Genomic DNA, 22,143 nt, shown 5'->3' with positions numbered 1-22,143 from the left:
TGCTCTTTGTTTTCACAGTTTTCTCTATGCACCAAGACAGAAACTGGATGCACTAAAGTTCAACTCAGACATGTTGTTTAAAACAACCAATGAGCTAAACTACCCTTGTTACGTGCTAAGACAATGTTTTGACCTCTGCTATTTCAGTAATGGTTTATGCACTAATCTCATCTAGGTATGCACCACTATTTGCCCCCAATGCGCTAGGCTGTTGTTTCAATGCGCTGATATGTCTTTAAGAAGTGCCAATGTTTAGCTGTCAAATGTTCAGATTGTTATGCGTTGTTTTTGAGAATGAATGCGCTAAGTTTCAACTTCTATGAGCTAAAGTTTGATCCATATGCATTAGGTTGTTGTTTCTATGCACTAAACTACCATGTTTTGTTTAATTTGTGTGTTTTTCTGGGAATTTTAATATTGTCTTAACTTTGATAGATGATTTTCTGAAGCATAAAATGCAAACACAACACAAAAAAGACAACCATTTTTGCCTATTCTAAACAAAGAGTGTATGTTCTGTGAAGATGTGTTCAAATCCCCAATGTTTTCATAGGTTTGGATACAGATAATACTATTCAGATAAACTCTTTATTCAAAGGTCATCAACAATACCATAGCTCACTAGTCTCGATACTCTGTCAGATCAAACAACCGTGTCACTATCTAGGGGGTGCCCATTTTTTTGCCTTTTGCCAAAAATTAACCCAAAGTGAATTGCTTCACAATTGAGTAGCTATCTTGGGAGATATATGGTGAGTAATCTTGGGGGTAGATTCTTCCCCACCCTTACACTATGATATTGCCAATGTCTGGATACTGACTCAGCTCAAGATTTCTATTTCTAAAGTTTGTAATCAAGCTTCCTGTTTGGCCGTCAATCATAAACTCCCTCAGGAGGCTTCCCAACCTTTAGAACAAAGGCTTTACATATCATAAAGATATTGGGGAAAGGCTAATCATTGCGCGAAACCATTAAAAGGGACTTTCGTCACCCTTCACTTTTGATTATAGTAGGTTGGAACACTTGGTGATAAATTCATTTCCCACTTAGGTCGTTTCCCTCACACTGGCTGTAATGACTTTAAGAGTTTTTAGCTCCTCGGGAGGGCAGGCCTGCTAAAGGATTTATTGCTTGAAATACTAAAAGCGTAAGGGTGGTTTGGCTTTTTGATCACCCAATTAAGGGGAGAGCATATACCTTCCACTTTCGAGACAAAGCACAACAAATGTTCTTTTTATCCTTCAAAGCAATGGTTTGTTAATTTCTATTTGGAGATGTTTCTCCAAAAAATCATGGTGTTCTTTTTAACTCCCAAATCAATGATTTTTTTTAAGCTAAGCAATGAAATCCTGATCAACAAAATGAAATCGATTAGGGGAAAGATTTCCCTCTTTTTGCCTTATCTAGAATTTTGACGATGAGGTTCTTTGACTTATGCAAGAAATAAGATGGATCCTTGTAAACACTAAATGATGGTGAGGTTCGTTTTAAGCTTTGCAGAAATCAAAGTTTGTCTAGTTCTTTTTAAACCCAAATACTGAAGTGTTTTGCCTAACTTGCAAGAAGGAAAGTTTTTCTTTGTTGTTCTTTTTAGGTACTCCAAAATGAAAATGAGTTCATTTTACTAATAAGGAAATGAATTTTTTTTTATATAACTAACTTAAAAAAGCTAGAAATACAAAAAATTTAACTCAAAGCCTAAAACTTTAGTAAAAGAAAAAAAATCTCCCAAACCTGCAAACAAATGTTAGTTACCTATAGTAAAACTAGTTAGCAATCAAAAATTTTCCTTTTGTGGACTTCTACAAGTCTAATTTTAAGTCTGTTACAATTTTTCTTTTTGCCTATGTCTATTATACACTACAGAATGGAACCTATGTGCTACAAAAAGGGACCGATGCACCAGCCGAAGGCCCAAATGCACCAAGCTGTTCTTTAGATGCACTAGACTAATGTATTAAAGTGTTGAGACCTACAAGAAATAGCATAAATTCTATGCTCTAAAGTTAAGTCTTGATGCGCTAAAAGATGGTTTAAACACTCTAAATAGTCCGCCAGATGCGCTAAAGTACCGACCAGATGCACTAGAGGATGCTCGCCACGCGCTGATTCAAGTTTTCCACGTACTTGCAAAGTTAGTACTGCATCAAAAATGATTTGATAAATGGGGTTATGCCCCACGGTGGGTGCCAGAAATGTATGTGGGAAAAGCGGCTTGATGAAACGAAAATTACGAAATCATGACTAGTCCACACACCAATGGGACTCTTGGTGCAAGTTATGGAGTTGTATGGAATAGCTCAAATTCCCAAGGGATGTTCCATTTTTCTCTATCTCACAAGACCTCTTAAGCCAATGCCTTTGCTCTCAAATCACTGAGCAAAGTGACTTAGGGATGACAATCATGAGAATGAGGGATGTTTTGATCAATCTAACATGAATGCAATCCTAAATATGCATGATATTAACAAATATGAATTAAACTAGTATGTATATGATGATAAGACAAAAAGATTAGTAAAAGAACCATCCTAACGATATCTAGCTTAATATGATTATTATGATAAAGATAAATACTTATAAAATTCTTATTAGATTATTTCTATTCAAAGAGGGATTGAAATGCTTGATAAAAATGAGTATAAGTGTGATGCTAAAGACTTGGAGGGTGAACTCACAATATTGGTTCCCACTTTTTGACCAACTTTGACACTTAGATGAACATTTTGCAAAAAACCTTCACTTTCCGACACCTATAACTTTTAAATCATTAAGAATTTGAAGATGATGTAAACTAGTGATTTGTAACATCCTTTTTGTAGATTCTAAATATATTTTTTTCATATTTTTTTGAATAAAATTTTATTGATTTTTCCATCTCCCTCAAAAGTAGTTTTCTACAGGAAACAACATTTTTTAAGAGTGATGTGCATCCCGAAACGTATAAATTTTTTTCTATAAATGATAAAAACTTATCTCTTTTAAATTTTGGTTTGTAACATCAATACCCAGGGCATGCAGTTGGTTTGATAGTGATATGTTGAATATTTTTTATTTTATTAAGTTTTGAAGTCTGACTAATTATAATTTAGATATGGGTGTACATTTGAACACATAACTTGCTCTATATATATCAAAATTAAGTTTTATTTTTTTTGTTAGAAAGAAGACATCAATACCTAGGGCATAGATATTTTTCAGAATTTTTTTGAATTAGTTTGCTATTTTTCCCAATGCATTGAACAAAGAAGTTCATGTTTGGTGAAAAACCTACATTCATAAAAAATAAAATAAAAATATATTAATAAACTTAAATATATTAAAAATTATACTATTTGGAAAGCTTATAATAAGGCCTAAATCCTTAAGAAAACAAAACTTCTAAATGAATTCGTTTGACCCCTCAAAAGCTAATGTAAAATTGGTTTTTTATCAGCATTTGATAGATGCAAAGGAGACTCCATTGCAAGTATGATTTAGAAGTAGAGAGGTTCTATCCAAGAAATTTTGATCTAAGAGCCTTTGATCTAACTCTCTTCAATTAATTACTTCAAATGGGACCTCTTAAAGCTTAAATAATTATATTTTCCAAAAAATGTATGATTTCAGCAAAAATTAGGATGTACCAAAAAGTGGCAACCAGCTTTGTGAGTTCACCCTGGATCTAAGAATGAGAGAATGACGGCTCTATTTATAGAAAAAATAGGGCAATGGATGGTCAAGATTGGATGATCTTATCAAGGGATAGGATTGATAGTTATCAATTCATGCACTCAATTCTCACCAATGAAATGGTGACAATTGTCAACAAGAGACTACTTGAGAGGAGATGCAAGAAGCATTAAATGCTTGATAAGACCTCATGGTTACCTTAGAAGGTAAAGGTTAAGGTTAGGTTAAGAAAACCCATTGGATAAAGCTTTTACCCAAAGGATAAACTCATGTGCAAGGGTTAAAGGAATAACCATGGTCAAAGAAATAAATGCTTTATGAGACCCTAGGGTTAGATGAGGGTTGAGTTAGGCAAAAAGTCTCCAACCATGTAAGAAGGTTGAGTTAACCATTAATGGTTATGGAAGACTTTCAAGGTTAACTTGTTGAGGACATAAAGCCTTTAATGGTTATTGAAGACTTTAAAGGTTTGAAAAGTTACTTCCCTTTATTTAGGGATGTGACAAAGTTTAGGAGATGGATTAGGCTAAATTAGAGGTGATTAGAAGAATCTAGAAGGGGGTATAGGGAGGCAAGTGTGAGATGTAGGAGAATGCAAGTGGATGGAGGGTAATTTCATTTAAAATAAATTGCTTTATTTCAACAAAATAGATGCAAGTGGAGGATTTAAATAAATTACATTTATTTATTTGAAGTGAACCATTTAACTAAATGTAAATTTAATTAAAAAGAGTAGAAGGGATTTAATTAAATAAAGTGATTTATTCAATTAAATGATATGAAAGGTCTAGGTGAATTTAATTAAGTAAATTAAATAACTTATTTAATCAAATAGATGAATGTGGATGATTTAAATAAACTGAATAAAATAAATAGAGGAATGAGAATAAAATGAACATTAAATATTCATTTAGGAAAGTGGTCATTTTTATATGTCTACACATATATAGTCATGTTTGTGCACCACATCTTGCATCATGGATAGGTTAGTACATCCTACATCACAAAATCATCACATGCATTCATACATCTCATATTATAAATCACTGCATATAGCATAAGCTTCACACATATATATTTCATCTTGCATAATCATAACCATATATCATTCGTATCATGTCTATGTAAATATCTCCTTACTAGGTCATACATGTCCATTAATAAGCATCATGCATACATCAATGCCATAAACATAAGTATAGAATGATATAGATCATTGTATCAATGTATCACATCCTGCATCACAAATCTATTAGTGCATATAGTACATTTCATAACATGATCAAATCATATAGCATAAATCTCATGCATACATATCCCATCCTACATCACAAACATGTTAGGACATCATATCATATACATCCATACATAAAACATCAAAACATAAAAGTGTCATACAATCAATGAATCAAATCTTGTGTATGGTGCATCAAAAATATTCATGTCTATCTGCACCAAGTTGTGTCAAAATGATATGAGGAGACTAGGGTGCTCCTTGTACTACATGCCCCTATCCTTGATCCTCCCCCTGAGATCCCTGTGCGGATCCTAATTCTGACCCCATACTCTACCCATTGCCCTATGTGTAGGTCCTCCTGCTTGATCCACCGAAACTCTTGGTGGATTCTCCCGTAGCCCTACTAGATCCTTTGCCACATGAGGAGCTAGACTGTCTGGCTCTCATATGGGTTTTGTATGTCTCTCTCTGCTCAGGAGGGACAAATCTCTTGTATTCTGCCCTCTACCATCCTACCTAATGAGATAATGTATGTATCTCCTCAAGTTGATGCTTGATCATCCCGGCTAAGTGCCTCTTCTCCTACTCCACTCCTGGTTGTGCATCATCCATCATCCCTCCCCCTCTAATAATGGGAGACCCTCTCCTATGTCTGTAGTGTGCATGGTCTATGGAATCCCTCAAAGCTATGGTTGTGTCCCTCTCTTATTGTAGTCTATATCTATCCGCCTATAGCTATGCCCTGCCCTAGATCTACCTAGTCCCTGACCTACCTCAGCTAATCTCTCTCGATGAACTAAGATATGTACACTCCATTGCACTCAATAAAATCAACATGTCAGATAATTTTCTCTATCTATTCATTTTCTTCTTATATCCTTGGCCCCACTTTTCTTCTGTTTTCCCTCAATCCCACCATTTTTGGCAGTTTTCCCTTTTTCTGACCACGGGAACGCATTTATGCTAATCCTTGGACCATAGGAATGCATTCCCACTATCATTGAACCTGCTAATATGGGAACATTATCTCATGAGTTCCTAAATCTAATCTTTTCTTTCTTCCCTTTGCTAAGTGGCAGGATTGCAATCCCACTGACGTGATAGCCACGAGAATGCATTCCCGCTATCTTATCTTATGAACCCACTACAATGGGAACACATTCTTGAAGCTCCCAAACCTAACCTGATCATTTTCCAAACTTACTCCCTTGTGCAAGTGGCGGGAACACTTCTACACACATTCCCACAATTCACAAACCAACGAGAACATTGTTTTTCCTACTTCTGGACATAATAAATGCATGAAAATCAAATGTGAGGTCTTGTTTTTTCAAACATACCTAGTGATTGGGTCATCGGCTCCACCTAACACTTGCCACCACATCCATGCGATGCCTCAAAGTCCTACTAGCCGTCATCTCATTTGCTGCTCTCAAAGCTCTGGAATGTGCTAAGCAAATGCAAAGGGCTCTCAAATTTCTCTAAATTCTCTCTCATGAGCAGTAAAAGTCAATAGGAAAAATTTAAATTTGCTAATATATGACCTTCTAAAGCCCTATTTTTCATTGTCCTAGTCCCTTCAGGACCATTTTTATTCCCATTTCTTCCTATGCTCTCCATTTCAAGTGTTGTCTTTTCCTACTGACTATGTTTCTCATCACCTTCCCTCTGTCTTCCTGGGGCATTTTATCACTGTATGTTCTTTGAGTCATTGGTGTCTTTTTGTTTTTGCATTGACTCTAATTTAGCATCACCGCGAAGAGGGGGAAAATGCATATATGTAAATTTGAATAATATAATTAATGGAATTTAGTTTTTTTTTATTGATAATTGGCCGAAGCCTAAACAGCTTTTGACTGGAGCTATGAACCAGTGGGGACACAGTAGGGGGCCCCATCCCCATTACATATCTTTGAATTATTATTATTATGTTTGATTAGATTGACCCAAGACCCAAGAGTCACAACTTAGAATTCCACTTTAGATGCCCCTATTGGGAATTGAACTTTCCACAGTGAGAACCCAGTGTTTTAACCAATTAAGCTCAACCCCTTGGACATTGATGGAATTTAGTTATCTTGAATGCCTTTAATTAAATAATTACATATCATTTAATTAATTAGTGTTCCATCCTTCTAGCTAATTAATTCTATTATTTTATCTATATTCCTCCTTTAATTAATTATTTTGACAATCATAAATTGTTTAATTAATTAAGCCTCCTCGGGATTCTTCTATTAAAAAAATCAAATGTATAATTTTATTATTTAATTCATTTTATTATTTCCTCCTAATTCTCCCATAGAATTAATCAATTAAATTAATTAATTCTATTTTCTCCACATGTCTCCTAACTCTAACCCTCCTCAAACTCTCATTTAACCCTTCTTCTAAATCTAACCTCCTTAGCTAACCATGGATTTTAGTCAACCTTACCCTCTTTTCCTCACCATATGTGTGCACATTCCAAAATATCTTAAATTTCCTAATATTTGGGGAAATATCCTAATTATTTTGATATTTGGAAATATCTTCATATTTGAAATGTGGAGCATATTTAGCTATTAGTTGTTTTTTTACAACTAGTTATGCTTTTTTGCTTAAGTTCACTTAGGAATGCTTATTTTAGTTGTGCTACTTGTGCACCTAGTTTAGATTTTATGCATCTAGTTTAGATAGAGTTGAGATTTATTTAACTCCACATGCTTGCATTTTAGTTCTCCTAAATTTGGCAATGTGCTTTCTTTATAAGCACCGCATTGTACAATTATAATTCATTCTGTATTCTTTGCTTTTGAGTAATATAGCATTCTTTTGTGCAACTCTCGTGTATTGGAAGGTGTTTTTGTTTGTCGTTTGATCTTGCAGGAGCTTGTATTGAAAAATTCAACATGGTATCATTGGAAAGTTGGTTTTGACGCCAATCTTTTTTTGTAGGTGGTTTGATCAGATTTTGCACCAATTTTCCATACCATGCCTCCAAAGTTAGCCTTCAATTTCATGCTTCCAGGGCCATATCTTACACATTCAAACTCTATTTTTCAATTTTCATACATTGTTGGAAATATCTTAGACTCTCCTATTCAGATCGTAGGTCCTTATTTGCATAATTTTTTTCAAGTAGTCAGAGATCTCAATCTTTTCCTTTTGGGGATACATGCAAATGGAGTCTCTATTTTTATTGAGGGTTTATGTTTTTGTATCATTTTTGGAGATTATCACAAGGTGTGAATCATGTGTAAGGGTTCTAGGTGTAAATATTGTGGGAGTAATCACAATGGAAATGAAATGTGTCCTAATTTCTCACATAATTATTTTCACCTCTTGCTTGAGTCTGTATTAAAATTTCAAGTTACTCCTTCTCCGCCAACATGGATAGTTGTTGTACCTTCATTAATTGAGACCCTTATTCCTATTAAGCAGGATAAGTCATATATTTATCTTCCTGATTAGGATTTGTATTTGACAAATATTTCTTCATTGTTTGTGGAATCTAGGATTATTTTGAGGGCATTCATCTCATCTTTGTTGATAGCCACATCAATGTTGTCAGCTCATCTTTGTCACACAAGGAGCTTGTTCTTCATCAAAATTTGCAGAGTCCTAATTTTTCACCTCCTATTGTGATTAGGCATGTACTTGATTTGGTTGTGGCATCTTCATCATTCATGGATATAGCAACATTTGAGCAGTTTCCAGAGGCACAAACAATTTGGATTTGGATTCCTATATCTTCTAGTTATGGAAGTGGCTTCACTTATCTCCATAGAATTGGTTTCTTTCGAAGGGGAGACATGTTGTCTGTAGGTAGTGGATCATGTTCTATCTTTAGGCATCTGCCATTGGCACAAAAGCTACTTCTATATTGGGGGAGTTCTTGTCCTCATTCTCTCTCTTATGGGGGGTATTCATTGTACTTATGTGACCAATTCTATACTTGAGGGGCCACTTAGAGTCCTTCATCTTAGTCACATGTAGTACCTTTTTCATTGATGTTTATGGTGAAAGTGGATAAGAACAGTATTGAAAGACTAAATAGATTCAACCACAAAACCCTAGCCTAACAACAACAAAGATCCACCATAACATATGAAGATTATCTAAGACAATGCAGATCAAATAAAATCACAAAGATTATACCATCACATGTCCAATAGGGTTTTGGATCTTCATTCTTCCTATCTCCATTGATCTTGCTTGATATATTTGCTCTCAAATTTTATGTGTGCACAAGAGCTCAACAAAGAATGAAAATGTGGTTGCAAGTAGACTTGATCGCATATGAAAGTTTGAATGCTAGAATGCTTGATTAGATTGATTAGGGTTGATAATGAAGGAAGCATCTCCTTATATAGAAGACACTATAAGAAATGGAGGGATAATATTGAGAGGTGTAAAAGATAAATGGTCGGCTAGGATTAGAGGGTAGGTAAGAGAAATAAGAAAATAATGAGAGGGTAGGAATTAAGAGATGAATGACATGTGTCATAGGTAGAAAAGGTTAATGAATTAATTAAATAAATAAAGATTTAATTAATTAATAGAAGAAGTGGGATCAATTAAATAAATAAAAGTATTTATTTCATTTAGGAAAAGGATAATTTAAATTAATAAATGTATTTATTTAAATGAGAAATAAGGCTAGAAGAGGATAAATGAATTAATTAAATAAATAAAGATTTATTTAATTAATAGTAGAATTAGGATAAAATAATTAAATAAATAAAATATTTATTTAATTAGATAGGAAAATTTTAGGTGTTTACATTTTGCCCCTCTTTGAGACAATGCAACTTGTCGCATTGTTTCAAAGAAGATAAGATGAACTGATACAAAGTTGCCCCAAGATGGGAATGATAAAAATGTTTAAGGTGAAAGTAGAAACAATAATATTGAAAGACTAAATGAATTCAACCACAAAACCCTAGCCTAACAACAACAAAGATCCACCATAACATATGAAGATTACCTAAGACAATGCAAATAAAAAAAAATCATAAAGATTATACCATCAATGTACGTTTCATTTGCCGATGGGTGAGATGATAGTCACCTTAGTGGATGTATATAGGATACTGAGGATACCGATCATTGGGGAGTTAGTTCCTTATGATCGAGAGGGAGATATGGTTGCACTGAGACAAGTGTGCCAGGATCTAGGACTAGAGATGAGGGTTGAACATGTGGCGTGGGACACCATGACAACTACAGGATTGGTGCTACCAACAGTGTTGGAAGGAGTGATAAGTGGGTTCTTGTGTCTAGTTAGGGCGACACGAGGGTTGGCAGTGGGATGGGGGAGGACTCTAGAGACATTGGTGATAGAGCACACCAGGTTTGCATGGGGGCCGTGTCTGCTAGCACACTTGTACTATGAGCTGCATCAGTTTGTATATCATGGATTAGCAGGATTGGGATGCTGAGTGATCTTGTTGTAGGTATGGGCATATGAGCATCTGTCGGTTACACGTCTGATACACTTTAGAGGTAGAGGACATGGGCATAGCTATGTGCATCTATATTATATGATTACATCACAACCATGGATTGGGAGGCTAGAGTATTGGCGTCAGGGTATGGACGAGATAGACAGTAAGGTATGGAGGCAGTACCGGGACTGTGAGGAGTGGGAGGATGATGCAGTGGAGCTATCATATGCATTCTGGAGCAGGTATCTAATTGGTCAGACACCGTATGTTATTGAGAGGTAGTTGGTAGATAGGGTGGGCAGGCAGTTTGACAGGATACAATGGATGCCACGGGGGTTAGGGATGTATGCAGGGATAGTGAGGGATTAGGTGCATTTGGGGCCATTGCTTTCTTATGATCAAGTTGTGACATAGATGGTAGAGATGGTTCCCCTACCTTGGGATATATGGGCAGATATAGAGGATGTCGGCATGGATGCAGAGTACACTGTATATTAGGGAGATCATCCCTTTCCACAGTTGATGGCTCCAGGGGAGCCAATAGATGGAGACAGTGAAGGTGATGAAGATGATAGTGGAGATGGCGGAGGTAGAGGCCGATGATAGAGGTGGGGCACAGAAGTAGAGAGGAGAGTGGCTCCAAGGAGAGAGGGCGAAGAGGAGAGACAAGCTCATGTAGTGAGGGGCAAAGGTGGATTGTCGTTACAGGTGCCAACAATGCAGGTTCCCAAATAGGTACAGGGACAGGGATAGGAGAAGCCACAAAAGCAGCCACAGGGATAGGGTGAGGGGAGAGAGGAGGAGGATGAGTTACTATCCTTGAGGGAGATCTGCCAAGGTTAGGAAGATGAGATCCAGGATCTGGAGAGGGAGATAGCTAAACTCAAGAGACAGATGAGGGACATTGAGTGGGAGAGGGATCAAGCTATTCAACACTACACGGAGGTTGAGACAACACCGAGGGTAGGGAGGTAGGAAGCAGAGGACACAGTGGCCGGATACACCTATTTTCTATGGGCAAGGGAGGAGATAGCATATTGGAGAGACCTGTACTATGGAGTGGTACCACCAGATCAGCGGGCAAGGAGCTTCCAGAGACCATCGCGGACTAGGACGACCAATGGAGGGAGAGATAGGAGACAGATGTCTAGCAGTGGGGTCATGGGTCCTCCACCACCTCCAGATAGAGGGGGCAGGAGAGATGATCCTGGGGTGGGTCCTTCCAAGTCTCAGAATCCATCAAGGTCGGTTAGCTCTGAGGTAGGGAGTTCATCATAGCCTTAGAGGGCTCCCTATGTATCAGTTTTGTACCATTTTGTATGATGACACCTTCGAGTGATTGTAGCCATATGTATTTGGCATCATTGTATCATGACACTTATGATTTTGATATATATAAATATATATATATATATATATATATATATATGAGATGATTCATCTTTGCGGTAGCTATATGCATGTGTACCTATATGATGCTTCTATATTGTTTATGATGTATGTTTCTATGTGGTGCTTATGATATGGATGCAAACATGTACATGATGGAATGCAATATTTTTGTTCTTTTATTTTTAATGTTATGCAAATGTGAATGTATGAAATGAAGATTAATATGATAATGAAAATAACTATTTACATGATGAGAATGTAAAATGTGCTAACATGTGTTGTGTGCGGGATGTGATGGAACTGTGATATCTATATGTATGTATGAAATACTAATATGTGATAATGCAGGTGTAAACTACATGAAATGCAAATATTTTTGGTGTGTCATTATACTCAGTCATGTGATAGTAGGCTACAAGGACTTGGGAAGGACTATGGAGGTCAATCAAGAAAGGGAGATGGAAGATAGAAGATATGAACGTGAAAGAGCTTCTTGTGCATTATCATCATTGAGCTTTATTATGGAAAATAGGTTATAACAATCCAGATATATGTTCGACCCAGAAAGTCATTGTACCCGTTTGCATGGAGATCAGATAGTTGCAAACAAGGAATGCCCCAATTCACATTAGACTCACAGTGTCCTCATATCCTTGGACAAGTCATGGCATTACTAAAAGGCAATCCACAGACAACAAAGAAAAATAGGTGACGATACCCCATCCTCGCCTTTCTAGTCAAAGACATCCTGGAGATAAAATCTCTAGTTAGAGACATCCTAGAAAAGCTAAAAGACATGTCACTAGAAAGATAAAATCAAAAGAAAACCAAGACTCGACACCAATATTCACTTTAGTCCTCAAGTTTAGTGTCTCTTGTCACTTGTATAAGTTTATTTGATTGTGGTCACAATGTTTACTTTCACAAAAGGATAGATAGCACTGAACCATAATGTTGTTTGAGTCTATTTGAAAGAGTTTGATTTGTTGAAGCCCATTGTTGTTGTTGTGTCTCATCTAAAATTGACTAAATCCATGCAACTGATACTTTATTGCAGAGAAGACAAAACTTTATTGTGGATTTGCGATGCAAATGTTGCTTCATCGTGGATTGTGCATGAATAGACTAAAGAAAGACTGGAAGAAACTATACTCCTCAGAATGTATGATGCTCTTAGTTCCATACCCATTACTAGATGTAGGATTTTCCTTAGCCACAAATAGGAGCTGATTTATTATGGATGGAAAGAGGTGAAAAGGATGGATTATTATGAATGGCTAACCAATCTTAGGTAGATCAATGACAAGCCATGATGGGAATGGGTAAGTTTATTATGGATGGATAGGTTGTGAGTGTGTGCAAAATGGAAGGATGAGATGGAATCCTGAAGGAGGAGCAATGTCTCTACACATGGCGTCGATGACCTGATTTTCACCATGGTACTTACCCAGGGTGCCACCAAAGTGGTTTTCACCGTTGGATGAATTTATTTCTCTTTACTTTTTTTTTCGAATTAGGATACTCTGAAGAGCTATGTGTAAAATCTGTGAAGGTGCATTCTGTTGATAGGATCCTCCAAAGGTTCACCATCAAAGTTGAGAGCTGATATGCACTAGATCCATAGGTTGTTGTGATGATGTAGGGACTAGGCCAATTTGGTTCAAATTTTCCTTTCTTTTCTCTGTCTTGCTGATTTTTAGGATTTTCTCTGAGAACTAAGTCACCCACCTCGAATGTGTGAGGCTTTACCTTATGATTGTAGCTGCAATGTTCCTTGACTGGATGATGTGTAGCTCGAGTGACTGTCTTTCTTGATAAAGGAACTGAGATAGAATTACTAATGTGTGGACTACATAGTCCGATATGCGTGTCACCTAAAGAAGTTTGGGCATCCCTGATAACAAAGTCGCTTAGGAAGTTCCATTAAAGGTCCATGATGTATCGTTGGAAGGGAAAGGATTTGCAAAATAAATCGATGAGTTTTGAAGGCTTGTGATTGTGAAAAGAAGTTAAAGTAGGATAGCATGATGGAGACTTAGGATCAACAAGTATGCTTTTTGACTTAAAATTGTAGAACTTTTGCCCCTAGTTATTTTAGTATTAGGGGAGATCAACTCTTATTCTTTTTCTTTCATAGGGTTTTCATCCTTGACCTTGATTTTTGCAAAGTCTAATAGCTTTTGATTTTGATTTGGACTAAAGGACTTTTCTTTATTATTGACTTTTAGATTTTTCTTTTCAAAGCTTTATTTTTTATCCCCAATTAGTAAGGGCTTTTGTGATTCTTGTTGATCCAAGTCTGGGAGAGGATTGGAAATGGAATGAGTGGATGAAATGGTAAGGCTATATGAGTTCTCAAGAGGGCTAGCAATACGCTCAATATATTCTTCACTGGAACCACTCTTAGGACTATTGATATCAAGAGCTGCTTGCACCACTAGAGGAGATTTGCATTCAGACTTAGTAGCCACAACACTAGGTGGTTCATACCCAGTTCCTTAGCATTGCAAATTGTTTGTAGGTTGTTCCTTTCGACTGAATACCTTAGGAGATAGTGGAAGTTGATCAACATGAAAGATATACTCACCACATCCCATGTCTTTAACGTTGAACTTTTCTTTTATCTCTATTTGTTTGGATGTAGAAGGTTTCAAGGATTCTGGATCCACATATGCTAAAGATGGAATGACTTCTTGATTGACTGGGATTGTTATTTCTAATCTAGGTCATAGATTGTTGCAATATATGAATGGATTTGGGTCAGCTTTGATGGTCACTTCAACTCCATTATGTGGAAACTTGATACATTGATGATATATCGATGGAACTACTCCCATCTCATGAATCCATGGACGTCCTAGCAATATGTTGTATGTGAGATCTAGGTCTAGGACTTGACAAACCACATCCTTAGTTACTGGCCTAACTCTGAGAGGTAAAGTGATTGTGCCCTTGGATGATCGCTCTTCATCATCATACTCTTTTATGATGATTGAATGTGTAGAATTCATAGGCTTTTCAGAATATCACAATTGTTTAAGAGTATTCAATGTACAAATGTTCAGACCTACTCCTCCATCTATCAAGACTCATTTTATTTGGTGCTTGTGCAGGAAGGCTTCAATGCGTAAAAGTTCATTTTGTGGTTGGCTTACGAAGGTGTCATCAGCTTTAGTGAATGTGAGAGAATGTGGAATGGAAAGGTATCTCGCCATGGCTTGAAACTGGTCCACGTTCAGATCAGTGGGGACAATAGTTTCTCTTAGGACTTTGTTGAGTATGGCTTTATGTGCGGGGGATATGCGTAAAATTTCAAGGATGGAGATAAGCATGGGCATCTTCCCTAACTGTTCTACTAGGTCATACTCAGGTTTGGTTGATGAGGAAGCGGTGGTTTTAGCCTGAGCACCCTACAAAGTGACCTTACCTCGCAGGCCGTGACATTACATTCGGAGGTAGATTCAGAAGAAGGTCCAATGCCTTTTAGGACAACTTTGGATCTTTGGGAAGAATTTTTCAGGTGTTTTGTCCTTAATGATAATGGTAGAGACATAATTGTCCATCGAAATGTGATTAGCAGTTCAGTCATAGTTATAAGATGCTCTGGTATAGGTGGTCTGCTCATCTGTGGCTTTGGCTTTTCCCTTGTCATGTTTAGGGAATGGTTCCTTAAACATCTCATGTTCTTGATTGGATGAGTTTCCTTTGATCTCAATGTCTCCTCTATCAATAAGATCTTGTATAATGTTTTTCAGCCAATGACAATTTCTTGTTTTATGTCCTTTGCTCTTGTGAAATTCGCAATATTCATCATCATTCCACAAATTTGGTTTGACCTTTGGCTCATATGGAGGCAAATCTAGACTTTTGATTATCTTCTTTGCTACTAGCTTCTTGAAAGATGACTCAAGTGGTTCTCCCAATGGGGTGTACTTCCTTCGTGATTTGGAAGTTTTTTGAGTATTCAGTTGATTGTTTGTAGAGCTTGATCCCAAAAAAATGATTTTGGGTTGTAATGTATTGGCATCAACAACACTATCATTGAATGTGTTCTTATTTTTATTCCAAAATCTTGGCTTGTCTTTTCCTTTAAAGTCCTCTTTGTTTTCTTTGAATATTTTGATGATGCCTTGCTCAATTAAGACCTTCTCTATTGCTAAGCTTTTTTCAATGAAGTCCTTGAAAGTGGACAAGCAATCTTTCCTTAGATCATAACCAATTTCTCTGTGGACATTCTGGGTGAACATCTCTACCATTTGTTTTTGTGGAATTTCATAAGAGCATCTACTGGCTATATTTCTCCATCTTTGTAAAAATGATGAAAAAGATTCTCCATCCTTTTGCTTGGTGTTGCACAAAGTGGTGACTGATATGTTTCTCTCTATGTTGTATGAGAAATTTTGGATAAATGCCTCTGCTAAGTCACCCCATTACTTAATTCTAGGTGGGAGTTGGGAGAACCATTCCATAGCTTGATCACCTAAGCTTTGTGGGAATAATCTCATCAAATATGTCTCTTATGTTGCTACCTCAGTGCAAGCTTTGAAAAACTATCTTATATGTGCCTTAGGATCTCCTTTGCCTATGTACTTATTGAACTTAGGTGTCGCAAAGTGTGTAGGAAAAGGAGGCATTGGAATGCTTTTGTCAAATGGATAAGGACACATGTCTCTCATTGTGTAAGTTGGCTTTGGTGTATTTATGTCCTCCATTTTCTTTTGTAAGTCTTTTATTTTCTGTTCCAAATTGTTCTTAGGTGGAGACCGACTTCTTGGATCATACCCCATGCTTGAACCACCAAGTGGAGGAGGAGCATGTTGCATATATGGATGGTATTGATCATACACATTTTCATATGGAGGAGGTATATAGTGATGATGCGTATAAGGACCACTTGGTATAGAGTCATGATGAGGAATGGAATATCTATTTTGTCCATGTATACCATACTCTACAAGCATGTCATGAGTTTGTTCTAGTGTGTTGCCCCCAAATTTGACGCGGGGTTTCCTTGTGTCTAAATTTTGATCATGCCTTTGGATATCCAATTGCTTTGATGGTTGGTCCTTAGCATTAGTATGTGATTGAGCATATTTTTCTACATAAGACTTCCATAATGGTCTGTGAAGGTGAGTATCATATGCTTGACCATGTGTATGTGGGACCTTAGGTTTTTGAAACAAAGATGATGGTGATTCAGGCACCATATGTGGTCCTCTATTGCCTCCACTATTAGACCTCCTTTGATCCATGTTGAGGTGAGGTTGTTGCAAAGGTCAATTTTCCATTATTTGAGACATGTCAAAATCATGAGGGATCTTGAATCCACTTTGTGCCATCACTTGTAAGAAATATTGTCTATCTCTCCTCATTATTTCCTCAACCAGTCAATTAAAAAGGGGATTCATAATCGAGTCTTCCACTTCTGCTGAATGTATGGAAATTTTTTCCATATTGTCGTTATGTGTATCATTGTTGTTTGTAGTGTCCATGTTCTCAACGTTTGGAATGTTTCTATAGGCGTCCATGTCAAGTAATGTAGTATGATCAGAATTGAAAAAGACATCATTGTCATACTCATAGGCACTCATGTTTGCGGACTGTTGATCCTCTTTAGCTTCTCTCATAGATTTTTGGGAATGAGTTTCAACCATGAAGTAGGTCTTGACCAAGATGTGTGAGACTGGATGAAAATGGAAAGAGTATGGAAGACCAAGAGTTGGATGGAATGTAAATGAATCTGAAGTTTACTTGCAATGTCCAAAGTGTAAGACCAAGTATGTATGTAGTAGAGTAGGTGTGGCTTCCAAAGAGATGATAGTTTCTCTTGATGAGGTAAGTTGACCTTGACTCTAAGTAAGACCAAATGAGACCCAAAGGTGATAGACCTTGATGAGGGACCACTTAGCAAAATGTTGTTGTATGTAGTGTGTTGACAAAGCAAGATGAGGACAAGCAAGTGACCTTTTGACTCAAGTTTAGACAAATGTGAATGTAATGGAAGGTGCAAAGCAATGATGAACTTTGTTAGACCCAGAAATAGGTTGAATTTTGGATGAAAACCTGAAGAGATAAACTAACAAGCTCAATAAGTCTGAAACTGACTGCTCTTGTTTGCTGGACTGTAAGTGTTTCTCAATGTTGAACACAGAGGTGCCTATATAATTCACAGACGTGGTTCTAAAATCTGAGTGCAATTTTTTCCAATTTGTGAAGTTGTTGTTGTGACCAAATATGAATTTTTGACTATTTTTTTGTGACAAGAGGACACAATGTTGATGAGGACTCAATATTTGCAGTTGTTTAGACTCAAAATGAATCCAAAGAAAAGTGTGTTGTTTGATGTAAAAATGTTTTTTGCATACACTTGAAGACACAAAAGACACAATGTTTTGATGTTTGATCTTGAATGTTTGAATGTTTAAAATAAGACAAGCATAATTCTTATGGTTGGCCAGGACAATAGTTATTGATCCCACATGGGGTTTCCCCCAAGGCTATGCTATTCAGAGTGGATACTTAGATGGTTGACCCCACTGACTCCACCCTCAGAACTCACTTCTCTGGAGCAACCAACCACCAGTCACCATGAAAAACTCTCCGTGGTGAACTTTGTATCTCTACTAAGAACCATATGTGTGTGGGCCGCTCCAGAGGTCCAACCTCCTACCCCAACAACTAGCAGGATTTTGGCTTTCTAAAACAAAAAGGTGCTATTAAGGGAATCTACTCATGTGGCCATACATGTGACACTTTTAGCTCTGTAAATACAGAAGGCTCCTAGCTGTTAGGGGTTACACCCTACAACTAATCAAATAAATCTGATCAAACAGGTTTATGCGGAGACATAGTGTCGGTATGAACTAATCAACACATGTTACCCATGACTTTCACCATGGATACAATTATTTATAGTGGTTCGAAAGAGGTTTGTTTTCCTCACTACCACTTGGGTCATTCTCTCCTCACTAGTAGTCCTAATGACCAAACGGGGAGACAGGTCCTCTAGAGATTAAACAAAAAGAGCCTATTGCTCAAGACACAAAAGACACTGGTTCAATTTTAGTGCACCAATTGAAGTGTTTGGTAATCTATGAAAACAAGGCATAGAATAAAGATCAAAAGAAAACCCTTGTCAAGATTCTGCAACATAGATTTGTTAGTAGTTTGGGCTATTTCAAATGATTACCCCTTCCTGCAAGCAAATGTTAGATCTGAAAGACTTTGTGCAATAGGGGCCTTTGACAAGATGATTCACTTCCAAGACAAGCTGCACCAATTTTGTTAGCTAGATAACAAGATGTTAGCCCAAAATAAACCAGATCTGAAATCCAAATGACAAAATAAAGCCTCAAAACTAGATCAAAAATTGAAAATGCAAGATCTCAAACGCAGACATGATTAAACCTAACTCAGATGTGGTAAAAAATCACAAACGCGTCTAAATTTGTCGTACATGAGCCTAGATCACATAGACATGACTCCCAAACGCAGACATGATTGAGAGGTTCATAGACGCGGTTTGAAAATAGAGACGCAACCCTGCAATCTGTAAAATAAGATAAAATAATGCCGAACATAGACGCAATTACGAAGGTCACAAACGTTATATAAAAGCAAAAACGTGGTTCCAAGATGCGCAGACTCAGAAATGTCAAAAGTTTGTCGAAAATGTCAGATCTGCAACTTCAAAAACATAAAATCTGCAACAAAATATGTTAAATGCAAAAGGGACAAGTGTCCCACCGGGCGTGCCAAAATGTTTATGGTGAAAGTGGAAACAATAATATTGAAAGACTAAATGAATTCAACCACAAAACCCTAACCTAACAACAACAAAGATCCACTATAACATATGAAGATTACCTAAGACAATGCAAATCAAATAAATTCAGAAAGATTATACCATCACATGTCCAATAGGGTTTTGGATCTTCATTCTTCCTATCTCCATTGATCTTGCTTGATATATTTGCTCTCAGATTTTATGTGTGCACAAGAGCTCAACAAAGAACGAAACTGTGGTTGCAAGTAGACTTGATCGCATATGAAATTTCGAATGCTAGAATGCTTGATTAGATTGATTAGGGTTGATAATGAAGGAACCATCTCCTTATATAAAAGACACTATAAGAAATGGAGGGCTAAGATTGAGAGGTGTAAAAGATAAATGGTTGGCTAGGATTAGAGGGTAGGTAAAAGAAATAAGAAAATAATGAGAGGGTAGGAATTAAGAGATGAATGGCATGTGTCATAGGTAGAAAAGGTTAATGAATTAATTAAATAAATAAAGATTTAATTAATTAATAGAAGAAGTGGGATCAATTAAATAAATAAAAGTATTTATTTAATTTAGGAAAAGGATAATTTAAATAAATAAATGTATTTATTTAAATGAGAAATAAGGCTAGAAGAGGATAAATGAATTAATTAAATAAATAAAGATTTATTTAATTAATAGAAGAATTATGATGAAATAATTAAATAAATAAAATATTTATTTAATTAGATAGGACAATTTTAGGTGTCTACAATTGCATCTCTCACTTTTGGAGAGAGTACCTTTTTCATTGCATCTCTCACTTTTGGAGAGGGGTTTTCTTCCCATGTGGTTTTCCTCCTTTTCTCCACTTAGAGAGACTTCATTTGTTTGTACATGGGTACCTAATCATGTCTTTTGTTGCTGAGACCCATTTATGCATTCATGCATTTAGAGTTTTTCTACTCACCCTAAGTTTCACTTAAGGGGGGGTGTTAGAGCATATTTAGCTATTAGTTGCTTTTTTACAACTAGTTATGCTTTTTTGATTTTTTTCTTAAGTTCACCTAGGAATGTTTATTTTAGTTGTGCTACTTGTGCATGTAGTTTAGATTTTATACATCTAGTTTAGTTAGAGTTGATATTTATTTAGCTCCTCGTGCTTTTATTTTAGTTCTCCTAAATTTAGCACTATGCTTTATTTATAAGCACCTCATTGTATAATTATAATTCATTTTGTATTCTTTGCTTTTGAGTAATATAGCATTCTTTTGTGTAGCTCTCTTATGTGGAAGGTGTTTTTGTTTGTCATTTGATCTTTCGGGAGCTTGTGTTGCAAAATTCATTAGAACAGAACCTTCTTATTTATGTGTCTCTCTCCCAAATAGAAATGTGTCCTCAAGGACACACATCATTCCTCCCCATGACACTTTCCCTTCTCAAGCACACATGTCATTTCCATCCATGACACTTTCCCTTCTCAAGGACAAGTGTCTCATTTTCATGCCTCCTCATCTCTTACCCTAGCCTATTTAATCCCTTTATTTTCCTTCACAATCCATCCACTTTCATTTTCATACCATTGTAATGCCGAATTGTTCACTCATCCTTTGCATCCATTAGCATTTTAACATCCATTTTTCATCCCATTTAGCATAATCCTCATCTTGCATAAACTATCATGGAGTGAAATCAAGCATCTATAACATAGCGAGCACACATCAAACCAAAAGACAATCAAATCAAGGTTTTAGAGAGAGTTTGTGTTTCTTTTATTTAGCATTTTCATTCAAAATTCCTTTTAACATCTTTATCATGAGTGTGGTCAATTGTTGTGCTTTTTTAGATGTTTAGTTTGGCATTTTAATCTTCATCATCTTGCACTCACAATTTTCTGCATAAAAGGTCCTATGGTCCAAAACATCACCAACATATGATTAGTTGAGATACCTAACACATACATAAGGATTTAGAGTAGAGACTGATAAAAAAGATTAAATATATATTATGGTTATTGACTTCTTACATATGTGGTTACCATGGAGAGGTATTCCAAATCAAAATAAAATTAATAGAGAACCACAAATCAAGCACATGATCATTGAGTGCAAATAAAATAATGAGGTTTTATATACAAAGGTTGAATGTGAAGTACATGGATATCATGCAAATTTTTACTATAATTAATGAATTTTCATGTGCTAGATGAGTTGCAATAGTAGCTATGAAATCACTTTTGATATGGGTATATTAATTGTGTCTGATTACAAATCTTCCTTTACAATGAAGATATTTTTGTAGAAATCCTTTAGAGGTTCATTCCTAGCAAAATTAAGCAATACAATAATGAAGATATATTGAAAGTATATATTTAGTTAAAAGGATGGTGCATAGTACATAATGTTGCACGCTCTGAATCTTCTTGTTTATTGTACCTTAACATAATTGCCAAAGAGGAGATCATTCTCTTCAATAGAATAAGGTCAAGGATTCAAAGCAAAATCAATTAGACATAGAAGAATCAGACTCTAAATATGAACAACCAATTTCAATTGATCATGACATATAGAAATTAGTAGTTGAGAGACAAAAGTAGAGCCTAAAAATGGAATATCCAATAGAAAGGCAAAAAATATATAATCCTAGAAAAGTA

The sequence above is a fragment of the Cryptomeria japonica genome, chromosome 1 (assembly GCF_030272615.1).
Source record: "Cryptomeria japonica chromosome 1, Sugi_1.0, whole genome shotgun sequence".
Taxonomy (NCBI): Eukaryota; Viridiplantae; Streptophyta; class Pinopsida; order Cupressales; family Cupressaceae; genus Cryptomeria; species Cryptomeria japonica.
The sequence above is the reverse complement of the archived record's forward strand: the minus strand, read 5'-3'. Positions refer to the sequence as shown.